This window comes from Anser brachyrhynchus, assembly GCF_964034855.1.
Source record: "Anser brachyrhynchus genome assembly, chromosome: 1".
Lineage (NCBI taxonomy): Eukaryota > Metazoa > Chordata > Aves > Anseriformes > Anatidae > Anser > Anser brachyrhynchus.
The window spans coordinates 198522685-198542566 of NC_137694.1; the positions used below are offsets into that span (position 1 = coordinate 198522685).

Below are 19882 nucleotides of genomic sequence, written 5' to 3' on the forward strand. Positions count from 1 at the left end.
CTTCCTCAAGCTATGTCCCCTGAAGCACTTCAGAAGACTTTCTCCTCACCTAAATCTGTCAGGCCACTTCTCAGTCAGGAAAATATGCAGCACAGGAGAAGCAATAGCCACCAATAACAGTGGTGTAAGGATGAAGTAGAATGAACAAATTCCTGACATTGTTGTCATTTGAGTACCAGCTGATGGCTAGACACCAGAGTTGAAAGCAGAACCCTGAAACACCCAAAGAATATTGTACAGCAACATAAAACACAGAAGGGAACCGCAATCAAACGGGACTAAATTAATGCTGGTTTTGTTTAGCCTTTTAGTGTTCAAGTTCCATGGAATCCTTCAGGGATTCCATCTGTTCCAGGAAAAGAAAAGGAAAGGGGAAGGGGCAGGGGGAGAGGGGGAGGGGGAGGGGGAGGGGGAGGGGGAGGGGGAGGGGGAGGGGGAGGGGGGAGGGGGAGGGGGAGGGGGAGGGGGGAGGGGGAGGGGGGAGGGGGAGGGGAGGGGAGGGGAGGGGAGGGGAGGGGGAGGGGAGGGGAGGGGAGGGGGAGGGGGAGGGGAGGGGAGGGGAGGGGAGGGGAGGGGAGGGGAGGGGAGGGGAGGGGAGGGAAGGGAAGGGAAGGGAAGGGAAGGGAAGGGAAGGGAAGGGAAGGGAAGGAAGGGAAGGGAAGGGAAGGGAAGGGAAGGAAGGGAAGGGAAGGGAAGGGAAGGGAAGGGAAGGGAAGGGAAGGGAAGGGAAGGGAAGGGAAGGGAAGGGAAGGGAAGGGAAGGGAAGGGAAGGGAAGGGAAGGGAAGGGAAGGAAGGGAAGGGAAGGAAGGGAAAGGAAAGGAAAGGAAAGGAAAGGAAAGGAAAGGAAAGGAAAGGAAAGGAAAAGGAAAGGAAGGAAAGGAAAGGAAAGGAAAGGAAAGGAAAGGAAACGGAAAGGAAGGAAAGGAAAGGAAAGGAAAGGAAAGGAAAGGAAAGGAAAGGAAAGGAAAGGAGAAGGAAAGGAAAGGGAAAAGGAAAGGAAAGGAAAGGAAAGGAAAGGAAAGGAAAGGGAAGGAAAGGAAAGGAAAGGAAAGGAAAGGAAAGGAAAGGAAGGAAAGGAAAGAAAGGATGCAGTAGAAATCAGTACAAACTTTAAAACTACTAACTTGGATAAAAAATCCTTTGTGCCCTATGTAAAATCCCATTACACAAAACATTGATTCTTTTGATCTTTGACAGGAAAGTATTCTGTATACATGTGTTTATTCTAGGATTAGGATTTAATATCTATCTACGTTTTTCTTACTGAATTCTCAGAAGACCTGAGAAATGTAGACTTTCAATTAAGGTCTTGACTTGAAGAAAGTCAACGTATGTGCACGACTCTTTTAATTAAAGTAATAGCTTCTCTGCTGATAAGGTAGATTCTGACATCCCATGTAAGTGTTTGCTTTCAGCTTCTATTAAAAAGGTCAGCAAAAATAATTTTGTCACATACATCATTGCTTTCCATTAAAGGACAGGATTGTCAGAATATATTTCAGCAATTTAGGAGTAAAATTTTCAGAGACAGGTTATTATTATTATTATTATTTTTCATAGATCACCAAAATACTCTAAAACTGAAATTAAAATTAAAAGTGAAGAGTTCTCCCATCAGTAAATCACATACAGACACTTAAAATGCATTTTAGTTTTTTCAGTGAAGATTTGCTGTCTACTTTGAAAAATCAGTCAAGCTTGCAAATATATGTGAGAAATAAGAAAAATGTAGACCATAATATTACTATGCCATAAAATTTCAGCCAATGAAACAGCTCTTACAGTTCACAAGCCTTCCACTCACAATTACAATGTTTAAACAATGAAAAATAATTTGGTTTGCATTTCATTCCTTAATAATATTACTCAAACATCTGACCGATGTTAATGTAGGCTTTAGATCTGCAAGATTAAATGAGTTATCTTTCACATCCATTTATATTTATTGCCTTATTTCTAGTCATTCTACAGAAGTTAATCACAATATTGTCGGGGTTTTATATTTTCAGTCAAACAGAGTTTAAATTGTACCTGGGTTTTGCAGTTTTTTTTTGTTGTAGTAGAAAGATATTATATTCCAAATTATTTTGTGTATACAAAAATGTGCAATTAGTGAAATAAATTAAACATCCTGAATAGGCTAATTTAAATTCTTCTTTTTCATGAAGACAGCCACTGATCTAAAAAAACATTAGAAAGTTCTCAGCAGTACCTCAGTAGGTCTGTGGTCCTTAGTACGCAAGTAATGATTACAGGTATCTTCTATAATAAACTTCTTAACAGTAAATAATAAAATATATATATTTTTTTCCCTTAAAAGTGTTGAGATTTCTTCTTCCCATGCAGATAAAACTGATGAAGATATCTGTACAAAATTTTAAAGGAAATGCAGAAATATTCTTAAGCATGACCACTTTCCCAAGGAGTCTATTGCTTATTTGTATTTCTCCATGCATATCAAATCCGAGTCTTGTATTCTTAATAATGACCATTACAAAACACTGTCTTTGAAACTACTTGAATGTAAAACCAGTTTCTGTAAAGTCAAAATAATCCTATGCAAATACAACCAATATGTGATTTGAATAATGGATATGTTGTCTATGAAGTAATATGGGAATAAAATGGGGGTGTCTCCCGAATTATGGCTTTTCATACTGCTGACATAAGGACTTGCGTGAAACAATGCAAAAAGAATGATGAAACAGTGGCAAAAAGTGTCTGCTTTTCTGTCTTATATCTAAATCAAATCTTTTCTCCCACCCATTCCTTTTTCAAGTGGTATAAATGCGCAAGCTCTCTTTTCTTTAAGATAAAATTGATATTTAACGATGGGAAAAAAATCTTCCAACTATATAATGTGTATGTGTATGTTCATACATATGTGTATGTTCAGAAGAACATATATGGAAACACAGATTTATTTTAAATTTTGAAGAAAGAATACTAGATATAAAGAAGACTATTTAAAATAAGGCTGATACTTCAGGACTTAATATATTTTGAAAACAACAACAAAAAAACCCCACCCTGTTTCTGTTTTTGAATGCTGCAAGATATCTTTGTTTTGATATTCTTATGGAATTCTTTTATACTACATTGAGGGTAACTACAAACAAGATACACAGAGTTCATTCATAATGAAATTACACATAGGTTATGCTTTCTCTTACCTGTAATTACTGTTTAATTCATAGAGCCAAATGCTTAATTACATGATGAAGATGAATTACAACATGTATTAAATATAATAGTTCTGGTTTCTCAAGAACATAATGTGAAATTAGAAAAGGAAGAGGTTACTCATTCTATTATTAATGAAAAGGGAAGAGTAAGTGAGACTTCCATTTTATTAACTATGTCATGGTTTATTACTATAATGTTTTTGTTTGTTTGTTTGTTTGTTTGTTTTTGACTTGTAGGATTTTGTATGGAGGTTTCTTTTTCTCTGTGGCTGTTCGATTTTTAAGTTATGTTTAAAAATAGCACTAAAGGATAATATAATTACTTTGTTTTTCGTTTAGCAAGGGTGAAAAATCTCATCCATTTGACCCATTCCTTTAGCTTTGTTTTGGATTTTGGACTCGAGAATTAACTGTATTCAGTGTCTGAGAAATTAAATAACTATGTTTTCTGCTTTAGCAGTCCACTAGAAGGTAGGTTGTTGTTGTTTTCCCCCAAAAAGGTAGGACATAGATAATAAAACTGCAACTGCATTGTTAATAGAAAAATAAAGTTTCTATTAAGTACCTTTTAAATGTGCACATACACATTCTTGTAAAACAATAAACCCATGTCAAGTAGTATTTGGATCCATTCCACATGTGTGGTAGATTATTTTTTAAAGTTTTTTTTTCTTTTTTTTTTTTTTTTGTTTTTCCAGAACAGTCCTGTGTCTCCCACTTTTATTAGCAATAATTACACTGAAACTATAGAATAGTTACCTCTCTTCAGATGTTACTTGGACAGCTATGTAAAGAATTACTGAAAAACTAGTTAGGACTAGATTTCTGTGAGTATTAGTACCTATAAAGACAATAGCATACTGACTCATAACATCAGATAATCTTGGTAGCTTGTTGCTTGTATTTTTTCTCATCAGAGAATTACATAAAATTAAATGATACTATCTGTATATAGTATAATTTCTGTATAATTTATGTAGCATTGTCTTGTCAACATGAATATATAGCATTTCTTTATACTGTAGAGGTAATTTTATACTGTAGAGGTAAACAGTAATTTTGTACAGTCCCCTTTACGTCATCAAAACATAAGGAGTTACCTCAAAAGAAGATGTAGAAAAACAGTAAAAAAAGCTTGGGGGGAGCTCTATGATTCATCTAGACTAGTTCACCACCCCTGCAATAATATCAACTGCATCTAACCATTCCTGACATTGTTTGGCACCAATGATGAATATTCCTCTATGTTCCAAAGCAATTTTTATGATGTTCAAGTGTCCATATAAAATTATAAACTTTTCCTTAACGTCTATTCTAAATCTCTTCAGTTGCAGTTTAATCCTCTGATTTTCATGTTGTTTTCAGTGGACATTTTATTTGATTTCCTGTTTGTAATTACCTTTTAGTTACTTACTAAGAAAGAACAGCCAAGCTCAACTGCTCTACCCTTCCCAATTATATCAGCTTTTGAATAAGCAATTTTTCTACCATTCTTCATATGCTTGTTTTTTGTTTTTGTTTTGTTGTTTGTTTGCTTTTGCCTTTGTTGTTTTGTGATCCCTTTCAGCTGAGCACATCACAATAGTCCAGGCAGAGCCCTTTCATTGGAAAAAAAGGTTTACTTCCCACCTAAGAAAGGGCATTACTGTGTACACATTGAGCTCTAAGTCTGTCTGCTTCCTCATGTACAATAGCAATTAACCTGGCTTGGCTTCTTATCCTTTGTAACTTCCTGTTCTTTCTGAAAGACTCTTGCACCTCTAGTGCATCTACTAGTGCATCAGAGGAATGACCATACTCAGATAGGCCAAAGGTCAGTTTAACCCAGTAACCCAGTAACCCAGTAACTCCAACAGTGGCCATACACGGATGTCTAATGATAAGCAAAAGATACTTTCCAACTTTTTTTTTTTAAAACTTATTTCTTTCACTTGTTTCCTGTTATTTTCTTGTGTCTAGTGTTAGTTACTTGCCATCTCCTGAAACCTCTCATTTTTCTTTTGAATGAAAAAACACATTAATTATTTAAGATTTCACAGTGTAATATGTTGTCGCTTTTCCTATCTGGTGACTTGCAAACTATAATTTTGTTCCTTCTTTTAACACTTATATACATACAAAATTGTGAATTTACAGGAGAATGCTGTACTAAGTTCAGTGTTTTTATTTTGTTGTTCTTCACTTCTTTTTCGTAATAATCAAGAACTTTGCCATGACCCTGATCACAGTAAGCAAGCTGCCTTCTTTCCTCACACTAGCCATGAATTCCTCTATGTCATTACAAAGTTTTAGAAGCACTCTTTCTCTGACTGCTTTCTTCACAACAAAATTCAGGAACTTAGTGTAAGAGATTTCACAGGTTTGAAAGAGATGACGAATTTCATTGAAAGTCAGTAATGTGGGTGTCTCATTAGATAATGTTTCCCAGTGCCATTAAGTCTCTTGCTGCTAACAGCCCTGCTAACGAGTCACAGCCCCTTCCCCCCCTTCATTAAGCTTTGTGGTAGTTATCTCTAATAAAATTCTAAATGTTTGCTTATAAACATTTTATTACTGCTAGTCTTTCAACAGTTGTATTTTCCTGAGCACTGTATAAAGCTGAGAACATCCACATGCAGTAGGGCAACATTTCCTCTCTTTTCTCTCTAAATGCCTTTACTGAATTAATAATAATAATAATAAAAATAAAAAACATTAAATTAAATTAATCTAGCAATATTGCTGCCATGAGAATTATCACAAGTCTTCATCATGTGAACTGTCATATGTTAAGCTTGTAACATAATGATATTCATACTCCCAGCTTCTTTTTTTCCCCATATTTATGACACCTTCACTCACATATGCATGCATGCACACACAGGCAGATACTTCCAAAACTGCTGCTGACTTGTCATGCAAGTGAAATTGGCTAAAATTTATTTGAAAATATGGGAATTTTGGAACTTTCTGTGTCAGGGTAAAAGAGAGGAAATTATTTGAATTAAAATTAACAAGCTATAGAAAATTATGCAGGTAATTCATTTGAAACATGCCTGGCTCCTGAGGATTCAATGAATTTGTAATACTTGCTTCAGGTGTTTCTTATAAAACAAATAATAAGGGAGGAATGGAAGTGTAGTGTTACATACCAGTGAAAATTTTAAGATTAAAAATAATAATAATAAAAAAAAGTCCTCCATTAGTTCAATGCAGGCTTGGATGGAAAAAAAAAATCAGAAAAACACAAGAAAGAGTAGTAGATTAATAAGGATGTTTTGCATACAGCTGGAACAGAAAAGACAGAAACTAAATAGATTTAACTCAAATGCCTATGCTAAGTTTGTGAAACAAATCTACAAGAGACAGGGAAATCAGTTACTCTAAAGCTAAATTTAAAAGGGAAAGAAAAATATAAAGGTCACTTCACTGGAGTTTGATTTCCTGCTGGGCACTAATATGGGTAACTTCCATAATCAGAACACCTATCACTGCACTTTGTCAGAACCATTACTTTTTTTTTTTTTTTAATAAAAATGCATCTAGTTGTTTATTAGCAAGGGAACAAAGAATTCAAAAATAAAATAAAATAAAATAAAATAAAATAAAATAAAATAAAATAAAATAAAAAACAAAAAACCCACCACCACCACCACCACCAAAAAAAAAAAAAAAAAACAGGTGTGAGAAACTTCTTCCTACACCTGCTGGGTTGGATGTCCCAGGGGTGCTGCATTCCCGTAACCATCAGCTGGGTCAACTCTGGCTCACAGACTTGTGGCTAATCACAATAGCACCAATTTGATACTGAACCCCACTAATGGGAGAGGGACATATTGCTGTAATTAACTAATTTTAGTCTGTTGAGCATTGCTCATCTAAACTTGGGAATTAATTGCATTCAAAGTGTGTAGCAGAGAGGACAGATATTTGGCACATCCAGGCTAATGTTCTCAGAGACATGCACTGTAGGGAACCATGACTACCTTCACATTTAGCAGACCTCAGTTTGGTCTCACAGAGAAAGTGCTAGATCCTGCTGGGACCAAAGAAGGAAAGGGTATTTGACTTGTCCTAAAGAGAAATTTTCTGGACTCTACAAATTATGAATTCTGACGTGCCAGAGATACAAGAGAGGACAGCTGCAAGCCTCTAGTCAGGGGACAGAGGAATCTGGGAATTTCTATGAATAAGTTTCTACTCCCTTAAACAGACGAGCTTTATATACACATAATATGTTAAAGGAATCGATCCATACAATAATATTAATTCTACTTTATATGATTTTTAAATAGGCTACATTAATTCAATTTAAAGAAAGAATAATAAAGAAAGAATAACTTAGCTCAGTTAAAAGGTAACCTGCTTATTATAAATGAGGTAATTTTGAGATAATTATTTGTGTGAGCTGCTTGACAGCAACCTGTTGTTTTGTGATGGTAGTATGTTATTTATTTATTTATTTTTAATTAAGTATATCTGTTTCCTTCCCTGCTATGAAGAGATACTGGCTGGTCCTTAATGTACAGTGAACTTCATGACTTTTGGTATTGGAACTAACTCAATTCCCAGGTGAGACTGCCTTCCTTTTTTTTTAGATATCCATAGCATAGTCGTCATGTACCTGGGATAGCTCCACTTGTTCTCTTCATCGTAACTGGAGAAAAATATGCATTTTTAGAACAGAATTCATCTTAGCTTGAAGGAGAAAATGAATCATGCTCTGAAAATACCGTGAAAGGAACCTGGAGTGATCAAGTCAAAAGTTTTATATTGTAGAAATTAAAAATACATGCAAGACTCATTTGGTTTGCCACTCTTTGCAGTGAGGACTCCATACTCCAAATACACAGGGCCTCAAATGAGGCCAGTTTCTTCATTTCAGTTTCCTTTTTCTACAAGTCATTCTAGAATTCAAATTCATCTATTTGGAGATATGAGATAAAACATCTCCACAATCTAAGCCAAACAGCTTGAATTCAATTATTATTTTTCAAAAAGATAAATCACTAGATATTTCAAGTGATTTTGAATACATGATTCAATACGTGATTTTGAATACCTCATAGTTTAATTCAGCATATTCTCTGAGATCCTTTGGGCCCAACTTTTACAGTATGAAGAATGTCCATGCAGTTGCTTTCAACCTGACAATGGATGATGGTGCAAAATAAGTCATCTCATGCCATTTCTAGTCTTTCAGCTTATTTTATATGGAGTTTTCTGAATAGCCCTAGTAATTGACAGCTGAACCCTACTCCATGTGAACTGAACTTGTCAGGTTTTCTCAGAACTTCTCTTGGTCTGGCTGTAGTTTTATTTTAGTTGACCAATCTGAAACCTGAAGAAGGAATTTTTGATTCCCTTTTGCTTATCTTTAATTATGTATAATTATATATATATTTATATATATATATATACACACACAAGGAAAAAAAAAAAAGTATTTATTCCGGGTAGAAATAAATATATATGACCCTAGCATAATGGTGTAGTGTAGGGCAATACAGATACAGTATGGTAACAGAGACCTCCAAATGGAGACAGAGGATGTACTGCAAAGGAATGCTGGCAGAAGCTGATAAGAAAAGGGGCACAGAATCACATCAGAGACCCCAGAGCTGTAAACAACTGACCTATTAATAGTCAGTTAGAGAAATGCAGACTTGCGAACTGGGCAAAAATACTTATAGGTTTAACAAAAGTACCAAAGAGCAAGTATCAAGCACAGTGAGATGCTCATTTAAAAAAAAAAAAAAAAGTGGATAAAAAATGAAGTCGTGGACTCCCAATTCTAAAAGTATGTTAGAAAACACCAGGAGGGCGGAAAAAAAAAGGAAAAAGAAAGCCTTAAGCATCTTAGAGCTGGAGAAACAGACCATCATCCTTGCACCCATTCTGGAGTGCAAGATACTCAAGATACTGGTGACTCACTCTAGCACACTGCTCAGGATGACACCAGCAACAGTGGGACTCAGATGGGTCAGGGAATCAACAACATCAGAGAATGGGTTCTTCTCTGCAATAACATTCTTCTCTGTATTTTTGTTCCTCTCTTTTTTCACAACAATGAGACGCAGGCTAATCATTTTTGTTGAAATTTCATTTATACGAACAATAAATTCCTGGTTTTACAAGGTCTGTATCTTTTTGCCCTTAAGATTCTGAATGCAAAACAAGATTTTGAGTGATCATTGAATTATTAAGGTTGGAAAAGACCTTCAGGATCATCTGATCCAACCATCACCCTACTACCAATGGCACACACTAAACCATGTGTCCCTAAGCGCCAAGTGCAACCTTTCCTCGAACACCCCCAGGGATGGTGACTCCACCACTTACCTGGGCAATCTGTTCCAATGCCTGACTACCCTTTCTGAGAAGAAATGTCTCCTGATTTCCAACCTAAACCTCCCCTGGCACAACTTGAGACCATTCCAGTCCTATCACTAGTTACCTGTGAGAAGAGGCTGATCCCCAGCTCCCCACCACTTCCTTTCAGGTAGTTGCAGAGAACAGTAAGGTCTGCCCTGAACCTCCTCTTCTCCAGACTAAACGACCCCAGTTCCCTCAGCCACTCCTCATAGGACTTGTGTTCCAGGCCCTTCACCAGCTTCGTAGCCCTTCTCTGGACATGTTCCAGGGCCTCGATGTCCTTCTTGTAGTGAGAAGCCCAAAACTGACCACAGTACTCGAGGTGCGGCCTCACCAGAGCAGAGTACAGGGGAAAAATCACCTCCCTGGTCCTGTTTGCGACACTATTCCTGATACAAGCCAGGATGCCATTAGCCTTTTTGGCCACCTGAGCACACTGCTAGCTCATGTTCAGGGGAGCATCAATCAGCATTACAATGGGATGTGGGTAAGGTGCTGAGAGTAATGTGATTAGCACATGACAAGATCTCTTGGGTATAAAATTCTTTATGCTTTATTAATAGATGTGTTGTTTATCTTAATCTGTACTTAGCATTTCCAGTAGGTGCTCAGCAGTATTTCTGAGCAGTGCAAATGTGAAAAACAAACAATCCAACCCTTGCTTTAAAAGATCCTTTGCTAATGTTGTTTTATAATATATATATATATTTAAATCTGCTTTCAGAAAATAATAATTAAAAGAATAATACAATACTACCAAAAAGAAACAAACATTTGTGGTCTAAATTGTATGATATTTTATAGGGGCTTATGTAATGTAATTGTACATTACATAGGTACACTGATTTTATGAGTACAGAAAGAAGATCCATCACAGAGATGTGTGATTCCTTAGGCAAACCATGGACTATGAATATAATTAATGAATGTAAATGCAACTATATTCTTCATTTTCCATATGTGAGTGAATTCACTTATCTAGTATCCAGTCTTGCCTAGTGTCTTCAAGCTATTTGTCTTTCCTACTGTTATTTTCAGCTTTATTTCCCTTGCATATAAATTTTCTCCTTAGCAGCAGTATTCTTGTCTGTTATATCAGTGTGTTGGACCATACCAGTAGCCTTTACATACATTGTCTTACCTACTTTAACCTTGAAAAATAGGTTGCTTGTCTTAAATCCCCAAATTTCAGTTCTTTGGACAGAGTCTAGAAAAATATATAGTGCTGTAAACCACATCGTCATCAAGCTTAAGAATGGAAAAGGTGGGGAAAAGGTGGATCCTTCATTCATCAGGTATTGTTTTACACTGAAAGTATAATGGAAATGTTAACAATACATAGAAACAAAGAGGAGAAAATTCACAGAACCAAAATTAAGTTATATATGCATATGAGAAGAGATTTCTTAATATAGAGAGTTGACTAGGCAAGTAAGATTGATGTTCAAGCATTAATTAAGTGCTATATGTCCTTAGCGAACACTTTCTGCAAAACAACTGAGAATTTAAGTGCTGTCAATTAATTGTTGTTTAGATTGATGAGAAAGTAAATGTTGAATGCTTTTTCAATACTATGTGTGAAAGAGAACCTTAAAAGCATTTATTAATTCTAATGACATGATTTGGGAGTTTGTTTTTATTACAATTTTCAATTAATTACTTACAGCAGTTACAGTCTACAGCTTTGTTACCAAATATGAACATCCTTAACCATTTTCTTTTTGTCTAATTTTTCCCATATCATCAAAACACTTTTTTTAGTTTAGACATACTGTATGAAGTTAGATTTTTCAAAAGTCATAGAAATGACGCTACCCAAAGAATAAGATGAATTTATATTGTAATTATATACTGTAATTATATATCTTGGAAATAGCTTTAAGAAGTAATGAATGCACCCAGAATGAGTTCATTGTAAAGTGATACAGAAGGCTGCCATGAGCACCTACCCACATTTTACAGGCTTTATACTGAAATGGATTTCCCAGTGAGATTCATATCTCTCTGAGAGCTATTCATACTGTTATTCACTGTAAACATCTCCAACAGCCCTATTAACTTTAATGCATTAGCTCTTCTATTTATTGCAACTTAATGAATGCATAATAATTTTAGTTTAGGACACCATTAGCAGGATAGATTTTCCAAGCTCTTGTAGCTCAGCAGATGTACTATCATAAATTACCACAAAGCTACGTGCTTTTTTAAAATTGTAATAAGACAAAATTATTTGAAAAATCTTTTTCTATTCTCCTACGCACTTGGCATTTGAAAAGGCCACAGGTTTAGTAAAAGCATCTTGTCCGTCTATTATAATCAACATATGTTCCACAACTAACCAGGATTTAGGCAGAAATATGGATATAAAATCAGGCCCAACAGCATTCTTTTAGGTAGGACAAGAATACAAGAATCCAGAAAACATGCTATCAAATACAAGAGGGCTGCTTGTGTCTGACAATTGGAATGATTACTTTACATTGTATTCATAACAGTAGTTCTTTTCCTTCCCAATTATTTGAAACAACACTCAATAAAAATGAACCATATCTTTAAGGGCTTGTTGGGGGTTTACATGAGCAAATGATATAGTATTTCTATCACTCTGTAAAGATAAGGCAATGAAATAGAGGTAACTGAGTGGATTTCAGGGAAATTTTAATGTATAAAATGTTTTCTGGATCTCTCCCACACTTGAAAAGCAATGCTTGAACCCCTGGAGAACAGTTTAAGTAGCTGTAATATGCACTTGGGTAATTCATGTAAATACTACATATAAAGTGTTAGTCTGACAAACAGATCAGCTTGCTTTGATCTAACTTTAGACTCTTAAAAAAAAATGAAACTAGCTGTAAGATCCATATTATAAATCCTATACACATTAAAACAAGCTAAATGAAACAGAGATAACCAAGAAAAAACATCACTTACAAATGCAAAATGTATGTGAGCATTGGGTAACTGGTACATTTCTAGCTTAACAACATGTTATATTTGGAAGTAAAATTATAAGTTCAGTAAAAAAAATATTAGTTTTAGAATTTCATCAAAGTAAAAATAGCTAGCTGAAGCTGAAGCTCAGTTACATCCCAGAAGGTTTCTGGAGTTGCATATGGACCTGTTGAAAGAGTAGGATCACTTCACAGAACAGGGGGAAAAATGCAATGTTTTCCTAAGCAAAGTTGAATTACGACTGTAAAATGGCTAGCAATCTGATTTAATTTTCAGGAGCGTTTTGTCTCTTTCATTTCATCAAGACAGAGATTCAGACAAAGATAAAGATTTCATTTTTTTTTCAGCACTTTCTTTCTCATTTTGTGGCCAATAAGAAATGTTTCTTAAAATTTTATTATAACTTAATGTATCCAAACAATTTTTGTGATCTGGAATGATTGTCTTTGCCATAGTTCTTGAACAGTACATGAAAAATTCTATTCTCTCTAAAATCAGTAGCAACTATCACTTTGAAATCAATTAGAGTTTAGGGACTAAAAAAAAAAATCCCACAACTATGAATATATTACAATGAATTAATTGCAGGTTATTTTATGTGTATGCAAAACCTTACTGTGTCAGAAATAAACCCATCTGTTGAAAGATTTTGGTAACTATTGTTATGTCAAACTATCCAAAAAAATGTTCATTTGTGCTTCTTTTTTATTGAAACTGCTGGTGCAGGACTGCAGTACCCAAACTTCTCTGGAAATCCTGGGACACGTCAGCTTGATGTACTACAGGTGACAGAGCAGACAGCCTGCCAGCAATCAAACAGATGTTTCCTTCACATTACTGTTTCTTGCAATAAGCTGTGATTGATGAACAACCATGCAACTGTGAAGAGTCTCACATTTACTTAAGATTAGTATATTTCATCGTAGGATAGATGTATAGACTTAATACTCTTACACCCTGTTCCAAAAAGTACCATTCATAAGAAAAGCAAAGTTTAGCTTCTTTCTTTTTAGCTGGATGAAGATTTCTGCATCAGGAATTCTCACCTCCAAGGGATGTATGAACTAACAGTTCAATACTACACATATTTCTCCAGAAAACACAAAGAGAAACAAGGGGCATACCGTTTTTTTAATTTTTTTTAAGCAGAATCAGAAATTTTATGGAAGTCAGTTCTGGCTAAAAGTTCACATGTGGACAGCGATTCTCAGCAGTCATTTTAAGTCCTCTTTGACTTGCATTATGGAATGAACACTGCATGTTAGCAGCTTGAAACTCTTGCATGTGATTCATGTAAATGAGACATACATCTTACATTTTATGAGATGCTACATTTTATGAAATATGCCAGTGTGCGTGGAGTAAATTTTAAAGAACTATCTTCCAGGGCAGATAGCTTTGCACTGCATGTCATTGGCTCTTCTTTGTACTGGATACAATGATGTTAATGACATCATCACAGGTGTGCTAAATCAGGAGTGTGTCATCTCAGAAGTTTTTTAAAAAAACATCTTCTCAAAGGAACAGTACATTCCAAATATGCCAAACAAGCATCAAAATACATTATTATAAATTCTTTATAATTTGCTGTTGAAGGACTATGCCTTTGTTTAATTCATTTAGCTTTTCTCTGTTTATGTATGTATGCACTCTGTTGCAGATGTGCACATTGTGTAGAAGAAAATATTCCTCAGAAATAACACTATCTAATCAACCTCTTCCTGGTAACTAAAGAAAGATTAGAGAAGTGTTTAATTCTGTTTTACTTAATTCCGTTTAATTTGAAAATGCAATGGGATATCTTTTCAATTCAGTTCACTATGTCTTATACATAAGTTATAAACAGTAAATTGTAAACAGACTCTTGTTTACACCTTAAAAACAATATTCTGGGTGAGCTAGCAACTTAAAGACTTACTGGTTTTGAATTTGTCATCTGCAAGGAAGTTCTGTCTTTAAATAGGTTTTAAACTTTCTTTTCAGGAATTTCTAGAATTACAGACAACCTGGTCATATTAATGCTGTTCTGTATTATATATGTATTATGCAGATATTTTGTTGTGTATATTATGACTCTTTAACTGCTTCAGTAACAGTTACAAACAGTTAAATCATCAGACTTGAATTCACACCTCCTAATGAAGTTTAAAAGTCTATTCCAAGTTTGGAATTACCTTGGTTTTCCTGTTTTTGTAGTGTTAGCATGTAGGGCAGTATGTAAATGTGGCTCAGCAGGCACGTACTCTAGATCTGGAAGGATTACTAGCACAACTGATGAACTAATGAAGTCCCTGATGAAACTACAGGAATGACCTCGAGCATTTGCAGAGTCCAGGCCTCGACATTTTATGCCGATGACCTGTGTTTCTCTGCAACACACCGTGACTGAGAAGATCAGAGGAGGAGCAAGAAAGGAAAGCGGGATTCCTCAGCTAGCACTGAGCAGTAAGACGAGTGACATTTCACATAAACATGTGATGACCAAGCTCTTGTTTGGAAAAAATAAAGCCATCTGTAACTATAAATCAGGTGAATACAATATTTTTGCACTGTAGAAGGCACAACTTCTGAAGCTGATCAAATAATAATAATATATTTTTAAAAAATGTTCTATTTTCCTGTCCATTTTTCTGTCATCTGTTTATTATTATTATTATTATTATTATTATTATTAAATTCAACAATAGCTGAAGAAATAAATTAAATTGTAGTATAATCAATTACATATTTTTATGTATTATTATATTATGAATTATCTGTATGGGAAAATATCATGGGAAAAGTCTTCAAATGTTAGAGTTGGTGGATGAATGTTTTTTAACCGGGAATGGAGGAATACACATAAACATTGTCTTTTCTACATAGAGTGGAGTTAGTATAGCACAGATAGCTAGTAAGGGTCATCTTATGGATCATCACTGGACTTGGAACTGTGAACATCTGGATGGGTTCCCATCTGTCATTCATAATACTATCACAGATATAATTTTAGATTTAACATGTCTTTTCTCATTATTCTAGGTTTCCTTTATAGACAATGGAGAGAGATGGGCATCTTTGGGATGACATCCTACTTCTACGTAGTATCTCCTCTGGAAGTGTTTTTTAGGAATCTGTGCTAACTACAAAGATTCACCAGAATTCACTGTTTCTTTATACCAAACACATATTGCTCTGTACAAATGAAGCACTAGGATGTGACTACACAAAGAACAAAACAAAACAAACAAACAAACAAAAATTCAGTTTGCAAATGAACTTCAGACCCCAAGATAAGTTGATTTCCTGAAGAATCATTATTGCATAAACACTCATTTCTTTAATGGCATTTATGACTGCTGTCCCAGTTGATGGTAACCTAGAAAACTGCACGACTGCTTCCCTTCAGGGAAGGTGTTCTGCTGAAAGAGGCAAAATAACTCATGCAGAAGTAAAGAAGCAAGTGAAGAACAAAGTGCTTACAATCAAATGATGCACTGGGGCCCAAAGTAGCCTGACATAAGCCTGACTAATGATTTAATTCAGCCCTTCAGCATGCAGGTGTATCTGCTCTATCATCTAGAGGACATACAAATCACTAACACATGCAAAGAAGGAGCTGATGTTACAAGATAATGGTAAAGTGCACCTGTAATTTAGAAAGCAAATCAAGGTCTTAGAATAGTAGGTAACATAAATTGTTATAAAGGGGGTTTGACTCTAGAAATCAGGAAATTGCTATATATAATACAACAGCTTATTCCTTATATTTTGATATTTTACCAAAGATTTATTCTAAATAAAACAAATAAAAATAAAAAATCTCCCTCTGAAGGTTTATAAACAATCCCAGATATTTGTAATGTACAGTTGTCAAGATAGTTTTACTAGAACAAGGAAATGGGATAGTGTCAACAAGCAGTGGCAGACTACTTACCTTCTGTTTCTTCAGATTAGTATTTCAGATTTGGAAATATCTAGCCTACTTATAGCAAACTAAATGCTGATATTGCTTTATGCTTTCATCCTTTTACTCTCAGATTAATTATTCTGCAGCCAGTTTGCAGTTTGGTTTTGTTTTTATTTGTATGAGAGTACATTCACATATAAAGAGGAATGAGGGATTGAGACTAGGAAATTGCTTTCATTTTCCTCCTACCACTAAATAAGCTCTCTTTTCAAGATCAAGTTAAAATGCCAATATCTAATTTAGGATCCTGATTCTATAATCGTTGAGATGGATAACTCGTGACTGCAAGTGACATAGTTTCATGATTTAATATTACTTTAATGTGAGAAAATTCTGAATAATTTGGCCGAAATCACACCTAAAACCAGTCACTGAAAAAAAGCACAGTGCATTTTATTATTTTATTTTATTATTTTAAAATGTGTCTATTTTCTGAACATCTGCTTGCTGGAAATTCCAGGAAGGCTCTTGAGGCAGGTGCCACAGCTTTGACAAAGCTCTCTGTGCTAGTGCTTTCCAAACGACTGTGCTTGTGTACATAAGTAGTCGGGGGGGGGGGGGGGGGGGGTGGAGTTTACTCACTGTGGTTTATTCACACTGTTTAAGATTCTATGGTATGAACACACAAGGTTTAGCTTCATATTTTACCTCTGTTTTGGGCATCCCAACTCTCAAGAAATCTGTTGGGGTAAAAGGTAGCTTTAAGCATTTTGCCCTTTGGCCCAATGACTATTTGCTGCCATTTGATTTGAAGTGATCTCTGATACACTTTTATTTAGAATTTAGGCATAGATTTTGAGTCTACTTCTCTGGAATAAGATCTGGAGCCTACTAGGTCTCATATTTTTCTCTGAGAATTCTGAATTAGATGTCACAGAAAAGCCATAGTCTTCCATAGGACTGGATGCTCCAGTCCTTTCACAGATGTGAAACTTGTGGACACACAAGTGTTAAGTTCATTTACGTAAAATAGACATTTAGCTTTGTACAATAAAAAAAAAATTATCTTTTCTTAGCAAAAGATGGGCATCTGGACAAAGCAATATCTCTCTCTATATATATTTGTATTTTTCCCTTAATTTTCTTCCTGTCTTGAGAGTCTGGGGAGATAGGGCAGACTTTCCCTTGGAATCTCAGTATTCTGTTGCATGTGGCTTTTTCTTTCAAATTAAAGTATACTCATCTCCATCCTGCAATTAACTTTGTTTTTCCTTAAGTGACACTTAAGGAAAAGAACCTTAAGAAGAACCTCTCTACTGCAAACAGAACCTTTCAATTTCTTTTCTTTGCTAATTTTTCTCCTCAGTGAATACTGGTGAAATGTATGTATATATGTTATATATATGTACAACTGAGTTCCAACAGCTTGAAAATTAGGTGGTTTTGAAGAGATTTTCTACCTCAGACTTCTGCTTTTTTTGGTGTATGTTGCCTTCTTAGCCTAACTGTTGTTTGGCCAGAGTCCAGTGACTCAGGTTAATGGCTGACACTGTGCTCTACAGCTTAATCAATCAATCAAGCAAGCAGATTGATTTCTGTTAGAGCATTTGTCAGTTCATGGTGGACTTAATACTCCTTGAGGCATGCAGAAATATATTGATCTTAGGATTTAACAGGCATTTTTCACTGATACATACACAGATGTCCCAAATTATTCCAGCAGCTATACTGAAAAATAAATTTCCCTGAGTGTATGAATGGGATGTGAAGCGTTTAGTGCAGTATTATGTGAGTCTGTCTTACTGTGGCAAGCATTTGAAGTTCATGAATTCCCCTGTACACAGTATACTTTATTTCTTTCTTACAATTAATGTTATGAATTCTTTCACAATGCCACAAATACATACTGAACAAATATTGAAAGATTTTGGAATTTATTATAATTGTCCTATGAAAAGCTATTTTATTTTACCTAATACACAGAGTTACTATTTTCATATTAATTGCTCTCCACAAAGCAGAGCAATAAAGAGGATGAACTACCAGAAGAGTCTGCCCAATGACATTTTAATGAATACAGGCATACAGCAATCTAAACTGTGGAGGAAAAGTGTTGTTTGCTGGGCACCCTTTTGCCATTGGCCTTTAGGAACGAAAGATGTCTTTTGATCTCTTCCTAACTCTGTATCTGACTTTGTGTGACCTTTGGCAAATCACATTAGTTGGGTGTGCAGCATCCATAAAAATTAGTAAACTATTGCTTTACTTGTTCTCTTGAGGTTTGTGGGGCCTAATTAGTGAATTTTATAAATCTTTTTTAGACTTACAAATACAAAGTGTTATAAGGACAAAGTTTTATTGCCACCTTTCCTTTGGGAAATGAGTTTCTTAGAGCTGTGGGAGATAATTAGACACATTTTGCAGGCTGTAGTGCAGTTAAAACCACTTTTAAAATAGTCTCCTATATTATATGAACAATTCTCACAAGTTTGTCAAGATCAGATGTGGGTTTTGAGTGACTTGGCCTTTTTCTGCCCTTCCACAATTTGGAATGTTAGAATTTGTTCTATTTCCTTACTTTTTTAATGGTGATAAATTTTCAGCTTATTTCCAGAAAACTGCTTATACTGAATGGTTAAGAAATAGGTTCTGCTTAAAAATTCTGCTTTACTTAGGATCACATTTTCCCAATTCCTTGCAGTTGTCCACAGTTGTAGTCCATAGGAACTATAAACATCCTTCCCAAAACATTTGGCATAGCCACAAACTTTATTTATTTATTTATTCATTTGCTAAAAAATCTTGTAATTTAAATATAATATTTTTTGTGGGTTTTCTAGTACTGGCTATGACCAATGTCAGTAAGTCTACCACAAGCTGTATATCAGCTGGCCATTTGCAAATGTACTCATTCGTTTTCTCTGAGCAGCCAATGTCACCTTTGTTCATTATTTGGAAGAGCATATCAGACGTTAGCCTCGTTTAGCGGAATTACAGAAATTGGACTCTCTCTGTGTCATCAGTAAAGGTATTAGGGCACTTCTGATATGGGCCATATATATTTTTGTTTAAGTAGATGCATGAAGATTCACATACACTTCTCATGTTTTTCTTATCCTGATATTTCTATCTTTTTTATTAAACACTGAAATTTATCTTTTAATGGTTGCCTGTTTTAAATAAGTTGCCTTACTATTTCTTTCTTTTATTCAGATCCTTTTTGTTAGAAGAAACCATTAGCTTACAGACAAAAGGAGATATACCTTCCCTCCACTATTTTTGTCCTTTAACTAGTTTTTAAGAAAATAAAATATATATGTATATGACCATCATATTCCAAAACTTCCTAGTCAATTCAGATTCTACTATTTCCTTCTGAATGGTTGTCCAGGTAGTTTAGATCTCTTGCTCTGCTTTTAAGATCTGTGTGCTATGGAATTCCACTAATTGCTCACAAAAAATAATAATAATAAAAAAAAATCCTTATCCACACGATCACTC

The 19882-nt window shown here is 35.1% G+C and overlaps 1 protein-coding gene and 1 long non-coding RNA gene across 6 annotated transcripts in view; one reads left to right on the plus strand and one right to left on the minus strand.

Moving 5' to 3' along the window:
• Positions 1-19882, minus strand: part of CNTN5 (contactin 5) — a 695706-nt gene that overhangs the window by 338532 nt on the left and 337292 nt on the right. The gene's annotated exons all lie outside the window — the stretch shown is intronic.
• Positions 794-15504, plus strand: LOC308176662. 2 transcript variants are annotated; one of them, XR_013938460.1, is made up of 4 exons: positions 794-7225; positions 7461-7545; positions 7668-7737; positions 13219-15504. It is a non-coding gene; the product is annotated as an uncharacterized lncRNA (long non-coding RNA). The 2 variants fall into 2 exon arrangements; XR_013938459.1 differs by having other exon boundaries at positions 794-7545.